Source organism: Haematobia irritans, chromosome 2 (genome assembly GCF_050003625.1).
Source record: "Haematobia irritans isolate KBUSLIRL chromosome 2, ASM5000362v1, whole genome shotgun sequence".
Taxonomy (NCBI): domain Eukaryota; kingdom Metazoa; phylum Arthropoda; class Insecta; order Diptera; family Muscidae; genus Haematobia; species Haematobia irritans.
Genome location: NC_134398.1, coordinates 126,730,262 through 126,744,444, shown reverse-complemented (window position 1 = coordinate 126,744,444; position 14,183 = coordinate 126,730,262).

Here is a 14,183-nt window from a genome sequence, read left to right as displayed (position 1 = left end):
AAATTTTGATTTTTTGGGGGTGGTCACGAATTAAAGTCCTTTTCGCTCTAGGACGCATATTTAAGGAGATATGGCCAATTTAAGTTTTTCATACGAAAAATTTGATTTCTCGAGGATTTTCATCAAAATATTGTTTTTTTGGGGGGTGGTCACGAATTAACCTTCTTTTCGCTCTAGGACGCATATTTAAGGAGATATGGCCAATTTAAGTTTTTCATACGAAAAATTTGATTTTTCGAGGATTTTCATCAAAATTTTGATTTTTTGGGGGTGGTCACGAATTAAAGTCCTTTTCGCTCTAGGACGCATATTTAAGGAGATATGGCCAATTTAAGTTTTTCATATGAAAAATTTGATTTTTCGAGGATTTTCATCAAAATTTTGAATGTTGGGGGTGGTCACGAATTAAAGTCCTTTTCGCTCTAGGACGCATATTTAAGGAGATATGGGCAATTTAAGTTTTTCATACGAAAAATTTGATTTTTCGAGGATTTTCATCAAAATTTTGATGGGGGTGGTCAAGAATTAACCTTCTTTTCGCACTAGGACGCATATTTAAGGAGATATGGCCAATTTAAGTTTTTCATATGAAAAATGTGATTTTTCGAGGATTTTCATCAAAATTTTAATTTTTGGGGGGTGGTCACGAATTAACCTTCTTTTCGCTCTAGGACGCATAGTTAAGGAGATATGGCCAATTTAAGTTTTTCATATGAAAAATTTGATTTTTCGAGGATTTTCATCAAAATTTTGATTTTTGGGGGGTGGTCACGAATTAACCTTCTTTTCGCTCTAGGACGCATATTTAAGGAGATATGGCCAATTTAAGTTTTTCATGTGAAAAATTTGATTTTTTGAGGATTTTCATCAAAATTTTGATTTTTGGGGGGTGGTCACGAATTAAAGTCCTTTTCACACTAGGACGCATATTTAAGGAGATATGGCCAATTTAAGTTTTTCATATGAAAAATGTGATTTTTCGAGGATGTTCATCAAAATTTTGATTTTTGGGGGGTGGTCACGAATTAACCTTCTTTTCGCTCTAGGACGCATAGTTAAGGAGATATGGCCAATTTAAGTTTTTCATATGAAAAATTTTATTTCTCGAGGATTTTCATCGAAATTTTGATTTTTGGGGGGTGGTCACGAATTAACCTTCTTTTCGCTCTAGGACGCATATTTAAGGAGATATGGCCAATTTAAGTTTTTCATGTGAAAAATTTGATTTTTTGAGGATTTTCATCAAAATTTTGATTTTTGGGGTGTGGTCACGAATTAACCTTCTTTTCGCTCTAGGACGCATATTTAAGGAGATATGGCCAATTTAAGTTTTTCATATAAAAAATTTGATTTTTCGAGGATTTTCATCAAAATTTTGATTTTTTGGGGGTGGTCACGTATTAAAGTCCTTTTCGCTCTAGGAGATATGGGCAATTTATGTTTTTCATACGAAAAATTTGATTTTTCGAGGATTTTCATCAAAATTTTGATTTTTGGGGGGTGGTCACGAATTAACCTTCTTTTCGCTCTAGGACGCATATTTAAGGAGATATGGCCAATTTAAGTTTTTCATATGAAAAATTTGATTTTTCGAGGATTTTCATCAAAATTTTGATTTTTGGGGGGTGGTCACGAATTAACCTTCTTTTCGCTCTAGGACGCATATTTAAGGAGATATGGCCAATTTAAGTTTTTCATATGAAAAATTTGATTTTTCGAGGATTTTCATCAAAATTTTGATTTTTGGTGGGTGGTCACGAATTAAAGTCCTTTTCGCTCTAGGACGCATATTTAAGGAGTTATGGCCAATTTAAGTTTTTCATATAAAAAATTTGATTTTTCGAGGATTTTCATCAAAATTTTGATTTTTGGGGGGTGGTCACGAATTAACCTTCTTTTCGCTCTAGGACGCATATTTAAGGAGATATGGCCAATTTAAGTTTTTCATATGAAAAATTTGATTTTTCGAGGATTTTCATTAAAATTTTGATTTTTGGGGGGTGGTCACGAATTAACCTTCTTTTCGCTCTAGGACGCATATTTAAGGAGATATGGCCAATTTAAGTTTTTCATATGAAAAATTTGATTTTTCGAGGATTTTCATCAAAATTTTGATTTTTGGGGGGTGGTCACGAATTAACCTTCTTTTCGCTCTAGGACGCATATTTAAGGAGATATGGCCAATTTAAGTTTTTCATATGAAAAATTTGATTTTTCGAGGATTTTCATCAAAATTTTGATTTTTGGGGGGTGGTCACGAATTAACCTTCTTTTCGCTCTAGGACGCATATTTAAGGAGATGTGGCCAATCTAAGTTTTACATATGAAAAAATTGATTTTTCGAGGATTTTCACCAAAATTTTGATTTTTGGGGTGTGGTCACGAATTAACCTTCTTTTCGCTCTAGGACGCATATTTAAGGAGATATGGCCAATTTAAGTTTTTCATATAAAAAATTTGATTTTTCGAGGATTTTCATCAAAATTTTGATTTTTTGGGGGTGGTCACGTATTAAAGTCCTTTTCGCTCTAGGAGATATGGGCAATTTATGTTTTTCATACGAAAAATTTGATTTTTCGAGGATTTTCATCAAAATTTTGATTTTTGGGGGGTGGTCACGAATTAACCTTCTTTTCGCTCTAGGACGCATATTTAAGGAGATATGGCCAATTTAAGTTTTTCATATGAAAAATTTGATTTTTCGAGGATTTTCATCAAAATTTTGATTTTTGGGGGGTGGTCACGAATTAACCTTCTTTTCGCTCTAGGACGCATATTTAAGGAGATATGGCCAATTTAAGTTTTTCATATGAAAAATTTGATTTTTCGAGGATTTTCACCAAAATTTTGATTTTTGGGGGGTGGTCACGAATTAACCTTCTTTTCGCTCTAGGACGCATATTTAAGGAGATATGGCCAATTTAAATTTTTCATATGAAAAATTTGATTTTTCGAGGATTTTCATCAAAATTTTGATTTTTGGGGGGTGGTCACGAATTAACCTTCTTTTCGCTCTAGGACGCATATTTAAGGAGATATGGCCAATTTAAGTTTTTCATATGAAAAATTTGATTTTTCGAGGATTTTCATTAAAATTTTGATTTTTGGGGGGTGGTCACGAATTAACCTTCTTTTCGCTCTAGGACGCATATTTAAGGAGATATGGCCAATTTAAGTTTTTCATATGAAAAATTTGATTTTTCGAGGATTTTCATCAAAATTTTGATTTTTGGGGGGTGGTCACGAATTAACCTTCTTTTCGCTCTAGGACGCATATTTAAGGAGATATGGCCAATTTAAGTTTTTCATATGAAAAATTTGATTTTTCGAGGATTTTCATCAAAATTTTGATTTTTGGGGGGTGGTCACGAATTAACCTTCTTTTCGCTCTAGGACGCATATTTAAGGAGATGTGGCCAATTTAAGTTTTACATATGAAAAAATTGATTTTTCGAGGATTTTCACCAAAATTTTGATTTTTGGGGTGTGGTCACGAATTAACCTTCTTTTCGCTCTAGGACGCATATTTAAGGAGATATGGCCAATTTAAGTTTTTCATATGAAAAATTTGATTTTTCAAGGATTTTCATTAAAATTTTGATTTGTGGGGGGTGGTCACGAATTAACCTTCTTTTCGCTCTAGGAGATATGGGCAATTTATGTTTTTCATACGAAAAATTTGATTTTTCGAGGATTTTCATCAAAATTTTGATTTTTGGGGGGTGGTCACGAATTAACCTTCTTTTCGCTCTAGGACGCATATTTAAGGAGATATGGCCAATTTAAGTTTTTCATATGAAAAATTTGATTTTTCGAGGATTTTCATCAAAATTTTGATTTTTGGGGGGTGGTCACGAATTAACCTTCTTTTCGCTCTAGGACGCATATTTAAGGAGATATGGCCAATTTAAGTTTTTCATATGAAAAATTTGATTTTTCGAGGATTTTCATCAAAATTTTGATTTTTGGGGGGTGGTCACGAATTAACCTTCTTTTCGCTCTAGGACGCATATTTAAGGAGATGTGGCCAATTTAAGTTTTACATATGAAAAAATTGATTTTTCGAAGATTTTCACCAAAATTTTGATTTTTGGGGTGTGGTCACGAATTAACCTTCTTTTCGCTCTAGGACGCATATTTAAGGAGATATGGCCAATTTAAGTTTTTCATATGAAAAATTTGATTTTTCAAGGATTTTCATTAAAATTTTGATTTGTGAGGGGTGGTCACGAATTAACCTTCTTTTCGCTCTAGGACGCATAGTTAAGGAGATATGGCCAATTTAAGTTTTTCATATGAAAAATTTGATTTTTCGAGGATTTTCATCAAAGTTTTGATTTTATGGGGGTGGTCACGAATTAAAGTCCTTTTCGCTCTAGGACGCATATTTAAGGAGATATGGCCAATTTAAGTTTTTCATATGAAAAATTTGATTTCTCGAGGATTTTCATCAAAATATTGATTTTTGGGGGGTGGTCACGAATTAACCTTCCTTTCGCTCTAGGACGCATATTTAAGTAGATATGGCCAATTTAAGTTTTTCATATGAAAAATTCGATTTTTGGAGGATTTTCATCAAAATTTTGATTTTTTGGGGGTGGTCACGAATTAACCTTCTTTTCGCTCTAGGACGCATATTTAAGGAGATATGGCCAATTTAAGTTTTTCATATGAAAAATTTGATTTTTCGAGGATTTTCATCAAAATTTTGATTTTTGGGGGGTGGTCACGAATTAACCTTCTTTTCGCTCTAGGACGCATATTTAAGGAGATATGGCCAATTTAAGTTTTTCATATGAAAAATTTGATTTTTCGAGGATTTTCATTAAAATTTTGATTTTTGGGGGGTGGTCACGAATTAACCTTCTTTTCGCTCTAGGACGCATATTTAAGGAGATATGGCCAATTTAAGTTTTTCATATGAAAAATTTGATTTTTCGAGGATTTTCATCAAAATTTTGATTTTTGGGGGGTGGTCACGAATTAACCTTCTTTTCGCTCTAGGACGCATATTTAAGGAGATATGGCCAATTTAAGTTTTTCATATGAAAAATTTGATTTTTCGAGGATTTTCATCAAAATTTTGATTTTTGGGGGGTGGTCACGAATTAACCTTCTTTTCGCTCTAGGACGCATATTTAAGGAGATGTGGCCAATTTAAGTTTTACATATGAAAAAATTGATTTTTCGAGGATTTTCACCAAAATTTTGATTTTTGGGGTGTGGTCACGAATTAACCTTCTTTTCGCTCTAGGACGCATATTTAAGGAGATATGGCCAATTTAAGTTTTTCATATGAAAAATTTGATTTTTCAAGGATTTTCATTAAAATTTTGATTTGTGGGGGGTGGTCACGAATTAACCTTCTTTTCGCTCTAGGAGATATGGGCAATTTATGTTTTTCATACGAAAAATTTGATTTTTCGAGGATTTTCATCAAAATTTTGATTTTTGGGGGGTGGTCACGAATTAACCTTCTTTTCGCTCTAGGACGCATATTTAAGGAGATATGGCCAATTTAAGTTTTTCATATGAAAAATTTGATTTTTCGAGGATTTTCATCAAAATTTTGATTTTTGGGGGGTGGTCACGAATTAACCTTCTTTTCGCTCTAGGACGCATATTTAAGGAGATATGGCCAATTTAAGTTTTTCATATGAAAATTTTGATTTTTCGAGGATTTTCATCAAAATTTTGATTTTTGGGGGGTGGTCACGAATTAACCTTCTTTTCGCTCTAGGACGCATATTTAAGGAGATGTGGCCAATTTAAGTTTTACATATGAAAAAATTGATTTTTCGAAGATTTTCACCAAAATTTTGATTTTTGGGGTGTGGTCACGAATTAACCTTCTTTTCGCTCTAGGACGCATATTTAAGGAGATATGGCCAATTTAAGTTTTTCATATGAAAAATTTGATTTTTCAAGGATTTTCATTAAAATTTTGATTTGTGAGGGGTGGTCACGAATTAACCTTCTTTTCGCTCTAGGACGCATAGTTAAGGAGATATGGCCAATTTAAGTTTTTCATATGAAAAATTTGATTTTTCGAGGATTTTCATCAAAGTTTTGATTTTATGGGGGTGGTCACGAATTAAAGTCCTTTTCGCTCTAGGACGCATATTTAAGGAGATATGGCCAATTTAAGTTTTTCATATGAAAAATTTGATTTCTCGAGGATTTTCATCAAAATATTGATTTTTGGGGGGTGGTCACGAATTAACCTTCCTTTCGCTCTAGGACGCATATTTAAGGAGATATGGCCAATTTAAGTTTTTCATATGAAAAATTCGATTTTTGGAGGATTTTCATCAAAATTTTGATTTTTGGGGGGTGGTCACGAATTAACCTTCTTTTCGCTCTAGGACGCATATTTAAGGAGATATGGCCAATTTAAGTTTTTCATATGAAAAATTTGATTTTTCGAGGATTTTCATCAAAATTTTGATTTTTGGGGGGTGGTCACGAATTAAAGTCCTTTTCGCTCTAGGACGCATAGTTAAGGAGATATGGCCAATTTAAGTTTTTCATATAAAAAATTTGATTTTTCGAGGATTTTCATCAAAATTTTGATTTTTTGGGGGTGGTCACGAATTAAAGTCCTTTTCGCTCTAGGACGCATATTTAAGGAGATATGGGCAATTTAAGTTTTTCATATGAAAAATTTGATTTTTCGAGAATTTTCATCAAAATTTTGAATGTTGGGGGTGGTCACGAATTAAAGTCCTTTTCGCTCTAGGACGCATATTTAAGGAGATATGGGCAATTTAAGTTTTTCATACGAAAAATTTGATTTTTCGAGGATTTTCATCAAAATTTTGATTTTTTGGGGGTGGTCAAGAATTAACCTTCTTTTCGCACTAGGACGCATATTTAAGGAGATATGGCCAATTTAAGTTTTTCATATGAAAAATTTGATTTTTCGAGGATTTTCATCAAAATTTTGAATGTTGGGGGTGGTCACGAATTAACCTTCTTTTCGCTCTAGGACGCATATTTAAGGAGATATGGCCAATTTAAGTTTTTCATATGAAAAATTTGATTTTTCGAGGATTTTCATCAAAATTTTGATTTTTGGGGGGTGGTCACGAATTAACCTTCTTTTCGCTCTAGGACGCATATTTAAGGAGATATGGCCAATTTAAGTTTTTCATGTGAAAAATTTGATTTTTTGAGGATTTTCATCAAAATTTTGATTTTTGGGGTGTGGTCACGAATTAAAGTCCTTTTCGCACTAGGACGCATATTTAAGGAGATATGGCCAATTTAAGTTTTTCATATGAAAAATGTGATTTTTCGAGGATGTTCATCAAAATTTTGATTTTTGGGGGGTGGTCACGAATTAACCTTCTTTTCGCTCTAGGACGCATAGTTAAGGAGATATGGCCAATTTAAGTTTTTCATATGAAAAATTTTATTTCTCGAGGATTTTCATCAAAATTTTGATTTTTGGGGGGTGGTCACGAATTAACCTTCTTTTCGCTCTAGGACGCATATTTAAGGAGATATGGCCAATTTAAGTTTTTCATGTGAAAAATTTGATTTTTCGAGGATTTTCATCAAAATTTTGATTTTTGGGGGGTGGTCACGAATTAAAGTCCTTTTCGCTCTAGGACGCATATTTAAGGAGATATGGCCAATTTAAGTTTTTCATATAAAAAATTTGATTTTTCGAGGATTTTCATCAAAATTTTGATTTTTTGGGGGTGGTCACGTATTAAAGTCCTTTTCGCTCTAGGACGCATATTTAAGGAGATATGGGCAATTTAAGTTTTTCATACGAAAAATTTGATTTTTCGAGGATTTTCATCAAAATTTTGATTTTTGGGGGGTGGTCACGAATTAACCTTCTTTTCGCTCTAGGACGCATATTTAAGGAGATATGGCCAATTTAAGTTTTTCATATGAAAAATTTGATTTTTCGAGGATTTTCATCAAAATTTTGATTTTTGGGGGGTGGTCACGAATTAACCTTCTTTTCGCTCTGGGACGCATATTTAAGGAGATATGGCCAATTTAAGTTTTTCATATGAAAAATTTGATTTTTCGAGGATTTTCATCAAAATTTTGATTTTTGGGGGGTGGTCACGAATTAACCTTCTTTTCGCTCTAGGACGCATATTTAAGGAGATGTGGCCAATTTAAGTTTTACATATGAAAAAATTGATTTTTCGAGGATTTTCACCAAAATTTTGATTTTTGGGGTGTGGTCACGAATTAACCTTCTTTTCGCTCTAGGACGCATATTTAAGGAGATATGGCCAATTTAAGTTTTTCATATGAAAAATTTGATTTTTCAAGGATTTTCATTAAAATTTTGATTTGTGGGGGGTGGTCACGAATTAACCTTCTTTTCGCTCTAGGCCGCATAGTTAAGGAGATATGGCCAATTTAAGTTTTTCATACGAAAAATTTGATTTTTCGAGGATTTTCATCAAAATTTTGATTTTATGGGGGTGGTCACGAATTAAAGTCCTTTTCGCTCTAGGACGCATATTTAAGGAGATATGGCCAATTTAAGTTTTTCATATGAAAAATTTGATTTCTCGAGGATTTTCATCAAAATATTGATTTTTGGGGGGTGGTCACGAATTAACCTTCTTTTCGCTCTAGGACGCATATTTAAGGAGATATGGCCAATTTAAGTTTTTCATATGAAAAATTTGATTTTTTGAGAATTTTCATAAAAATTTTGATTTTTTGGGGATGGTCACGAATTAAAGTCCTTTTCGCTCTAGGACGCATATTTAAGGAGATATGGCCAATTTAAGTTTTTCATATGAAAAATTTGATTTTTCGAGGATTTTCATCAAAATTTTGATTTTATGGGGGTGGTCACGAATTAAAGTCCTTTTGATTTTTCGAGGATTTTCATCAAAATTTTGAATGTTGGGGGTGGTCACGAATTAAAGTCCTTTTCGCTCTAGGACGCATATTTAAGGAGATATGGGCAATTTAAGTTTTTCATACGAAAAATTTGATTTTTCGAGGATTTTCATCAAAATTTTGATTTTTTGGGGGTGGTCAAGAATTAACTTTCTTTTCGCACTAGGACGCATATTTAAGGAGATATGGCCAATTTAAGTTTTTCATATGAAAAATTTGATTTTTCGAGGATTTTCATCAAAATTTTGAATGTTGGGGGTGGTCACGAATTAAAGTCCTTTTCGCTCTAGGACGCATATTTAAGGAGATATGGGCAATTTAAGTTTTTCATACGAAAAATTTGATTTTTCGAGGATTTTCATCAAAATTTTGATTTTTTGGGGGTGGTCAAGAATTAACCTTCTTTTCGCACTAGGACGCATATTTAAGGAGATATGGCCAATTTAAGTTTTTCATATGAAAAATTTGATTTTTCGAGGATTTTCATCAAAATTTTGATTTTTGGGGGGTGGTCACGAATTAACCTTCTTTTCGCTCTAGGACGCATATTTAAGGAGATGTGGCCAATTTAAGTTTTACATATGAAAAAATTGATTTTTCGAGGATTTTCACCAAAATTTTGATTTTTGGGGTGTGGTCACGAATTAACCTTCTTTTCGCTCTAGGACGCATATTTAAGGAGATATGGCCAATTTAAGTTTTTCATATGAAAAATTTGATTTTTCAAGGATTTTCATTAAAATTTTGATTTGTTGGGGGTGGTCACGAATTAACCTTCTTTTCGCTCTAGGACGCATAGTTAAGGAGATATGGCCAATTTAAGTTTTTCATATGAAAAATTTGATTTTTCGAGGATTTTCATCAAAATTTTGATTTTATGGGGGTGGTCACGAATTAAAGTCCTTTTCGCTCTAGGACGCATATTTAAGGAGATATGGCCAATTTAAGTTTTTCATATGAAAAATTTGATTTTTCGAGGATTTTCATCAAAATTTTGAATGTTGGGGGTGGTCACGAATTAAAGTCCTTTTCGCTCTAGGACGCATATTTAAGGAGATATGGGCAATTTAAGTTTTTCATACGAAAAATTTGATTTTTCGAGGATTTTCATCAAAATTTTGATTTTTTGGGGGTGGTCAAGAATTAACCTTCTTTTCGCACTAGGACGCATATTTAAGGAGATATGGCCAATTTAAGTTTTTCATATGAAAAATTTGATTTTTCGAGGATTTTCATCAAAATTTTGATTTTTGGGGGGTGGTCACGAATTAACCTTCTTTTCGCTCTAGGACGCATATTTAAGGAGATGTGGCCAATTTAAGTTTTACATATGAAAAAATTGATTTTTCGAGGATTTTCACCAAAATTTTGATTTTTGGGGTGTGGTCACGAATTAACCTTCTTTTCGCTCTAGGACGCATATTTAAGGAGATATGGCCAATTTAAGTTTTTCATATGAAAAATTTGATTTTTCAAGGATTTTCATTAAAATTTTGATTTGTGGGGGGTGGTCACGAATTAAAGTCCTTTTCGCTCTAGGACGCATATTTAAGGAGATATGGGCAATTTAAGTTTTTCATACGATTTTTGGTTTTTCGAGGATTTTCATCAAAATTTTGATTTTTGGGGGGTGGTCACGATTAACCTTCTTTTCGCTCTAGGACGCATATTTAAGGAGATATGGCCAATTTAAGTTTTTCATATGAAAAATTTGATTTTTCGAGGATTTTCATCAAAATTTTGATGGGGGGTGGTCACGAATTAACCTTCTTTTCGCTCTAGGACGCATAGTTAAGGAGATATGGCCAATTTAAGTTTTTCATATGAAAAATGTGATTTTTCGAGGATTTTCACCAAAATTTTGATTTTTGGGGGGTGGTCACGAATTAACCTTCTTTTCGCTCTAGGACTCATATTTAAGGAGATATGGCCAATTTAAGTTTTTCATACGAAAAATTTGATTTTTCGAGGATTTTCATCAAAATTTTGATTTTTTGGGGGGTGGTCACGAATTAACCTTCTTTTCGCTCTAGGACGCATATTTAAGGAGATATGGCCAATTTAAGTTTTTCATATGAAAAATTTGATTTTTCGAGGATTTTCATCAAAATTTTGATTTTTGGGGGGTGGTCACGAATTAACCTTCTTTTCGCTCTAGGACGCATATTTAAGGAGATATGGCCAATTTAAGTTTTTCATATGAAAAAATTGATTTTTCGAGGATTTTCACCAAAATTTTGATTTTTGGGGGGTGGTCACGAATTAACCTTCTTTTCGCTCTAGGACGCATATTTAAGGAGATATGGCCAATTTAAGTTTTTCATATGAAAAATTTGATTTCTCGAGGATTTTCATCAAAATTTTGATTTTTGGGGGGTGGTCACGAATTAACCTTCTTTTCGCTCTAGGACGCATATTTAAGGAGATATGGCCAATTTAAGTTTTTCATATGAAAAATTTGATTTTTCGAGGATTTTCATCAAAATTTTGATTTTTTGGGGGTGGTCACGAATTAAAGTCCTTTCGCTCTAGGACGCATATTTAAGGAGATATGGCCAATTTAAGTTTTTCATATGAAAAATGTGATTTTTCGAGGATTTTCACCAAAATTTTGATTTTTGGGGGGTGGTCACGAATTAACCTTCTTTTCGCTCTAGGACGCATATTTAAGGAGATATGGCCAATTTAAGTTTTTCATATAAAAAATTTGATTTTTCGAGGATTTTCATCAAAATTTTGATTTTTTGGGGGTGGTCACGAATTAATTTAAGTTTTTCATATGAAAAATTTGATTTTTCGAGGATTTTCATCAAAATTTTGATTTTTTGGGGGTGGTCACGAATTAAAGTCCTTTTCGCTCTAGGACGCATATTTAAGGAGATATGGCCAATTTAAGTTTTTCATATGAAAAAATTGATTTCTCGAGGATTTTCATCAAAATTTTGATTTTTGGGGGGTGGTCACGAATTAACCTTCTTTTCGCTCTAGGACGCATATTAAAGGAGATATGGCCAATTTAAGTTTTTCATATGAAAAATTTGATTTTTCGAGGATTTTCATCAAAATTTTGATTTTTGGGGGGTGGTCACGAATTAACCTTATTTTCGCTCTAGGACGCATATTTAAGGAGATATGGCCAATTTAAGTTTTTCATATGAAAAAATTGATTTTTCGAGGATTTTCACCAAAATTTTGATTTTTGGGGTGTGGTCACGAATTAACCTTCTTTTCGCTCTAGGACGCATATTTAAGGAGATATGGCCAATTTAAGTTTTTCATATGAAAAATTTGATTTTTCGAGGATTTTCATCAAAATTTTGAATTTTGGGGGTTGGTCACGAATTAACCTTCTTTTCGCTCTAGGACGCATATTTAAGGAGATATGGCCAATTTAAGTTTTTCATATGAAAAATTTGATTTTTCGAGGATTTTCATCAAAATTTTGATTTTTGGGGGGTGGTCACGAATTAACCTTCTTTTCGCTCTAGGACGCATATTTAAGGAGATATGGCCAATTTAAGTTTTTCATATGAAAAAATTGATTTTTCGAGGATTTTCACCAAAATTTTGATTTTTGGGGGGTGGTCACGAATTAACCTTCTTTTCGCTCTAGGACGCATATTTAAGGAGATATGGCCAATTTAAGTTTTTCATATGAAAAATTTGATTTCTCGAGGATTTTCATCAAAATTTTGATTTTTGGGGGGTGGTCACGAATTAACCTTCTTTTCGCTCTAGGACGCATATTTAAGGAGATATGGCCAATTTAAGTTTTTCATATGAAAATTTTGATTTTTCAAGGATTTTCATTAAAATTTTGATTTTTGGGGGGTGGGCACGAATTAACCTTCTTTTCGCTCTAGGACGCATAGTTAAGGAGATATGGCCAATTTAAGTTTTTCATATGAAAAATTTGATTTTTCGAGGATTTTCATCAAAATTTTGATTTTTTGGGGGTGGTCACGAATTAAAGTCCTTTCGCTCTAGGACGCATATTTAAGGAGATATGGCCAATTTAAGTTTTTCATATGAAAAATGTGATTTTTCGAGGATTTTCACCAAAATTTTGATTTTTGGGGGGTGGTCACGAATTAACCTTCTTTTCGCTCTAGGACGCATATTTAAGGAGATATGGCCAATTTAAGTTTTTCATATAAAAAATTTGATTTTTCGAGGATTTTCATCAAAATTTTGATTTTTTGGGGGTGGTCACGAATTAAAGTCCTTTTCGCTCTAGGACGCATATTTAAGGAGATATGGCCAATTTAAGTTTTTCATATGAAAAATTTGATTTTTCGAGGATTTTCATCAAAATTTTGATTTTTTGGGGGTGGTCACGAATTAAAGTCCTTTTCGCTCTAGGACGCATATTTAAGGAGATATGGCCAATTTAAGTTTTTCATATGAAAAAATTGATTTCTCGAGGATTTTCATCAAAATTTTGATTTTTGGGGGGTGGTCACGAATTAACCTTATTTTCGCTCTAGGACGCATATTTAAGGAGATATGGCCAATTTAAGTTTTTCATATGAAAAAATTGATTTTTCGAGGATTTTCACCAAAATTTTGATTTTTGGGGTGTGGTCACGAATTAACCTTCTTTTCGCTCTAGGACGCATATTTAAGGAGATATGGCCAATTTAAGTTTTTCATATGAAAAATTTGATTTTTCGAGGATTTTCATCAAAACTTTGATTTTTGGGGGGTGGTCACGAATTAAAGTCCTTTTCGCTCTAGGACGCATATTTAAGGAGATATGGCCAATTTAAGTTTTTCATATAAAAAATTTGATTTTTCGAGGATTTTCATCAAAATTTTGATTTTTTGGGGGTGGTCACGAATTAAAGTCCTTTTCGCTATAGGACGCATATTTAAGGAGATATGGGCAATTTAAGTTTTTCATACGAAAAATTTGATTTTTCGAGGATTTTCATCAAAATTTTGATTTTTGGGGGGTGGTCACGAATTAAAGTCCTTTTCGCTCTAGGACGCATATTTAAGGAGATATGGCCAATTTAAGTTTTTCATATGAAAAATGTGATTTTTCGAGGATTTTCATCAAAATTTTGATTTTTGGGGGGTGGTCACGAATTAACCTTCTTTTCGCTCTAGGACGCATATTTAAGGAGATATGGCCAATTTAAGTTTTTCATATAAAAAATTTGATTTTTCGAGGATTTTCATCAAAATTTTGATTTTTTGGGGGTGGTCACGAATTAAAGTCCTTTTCGCTCTAGGACGCATATTTAAGGAGATATGGGCAATTTAAGTTTTTCGTACGAAAAATTTGATTTTTC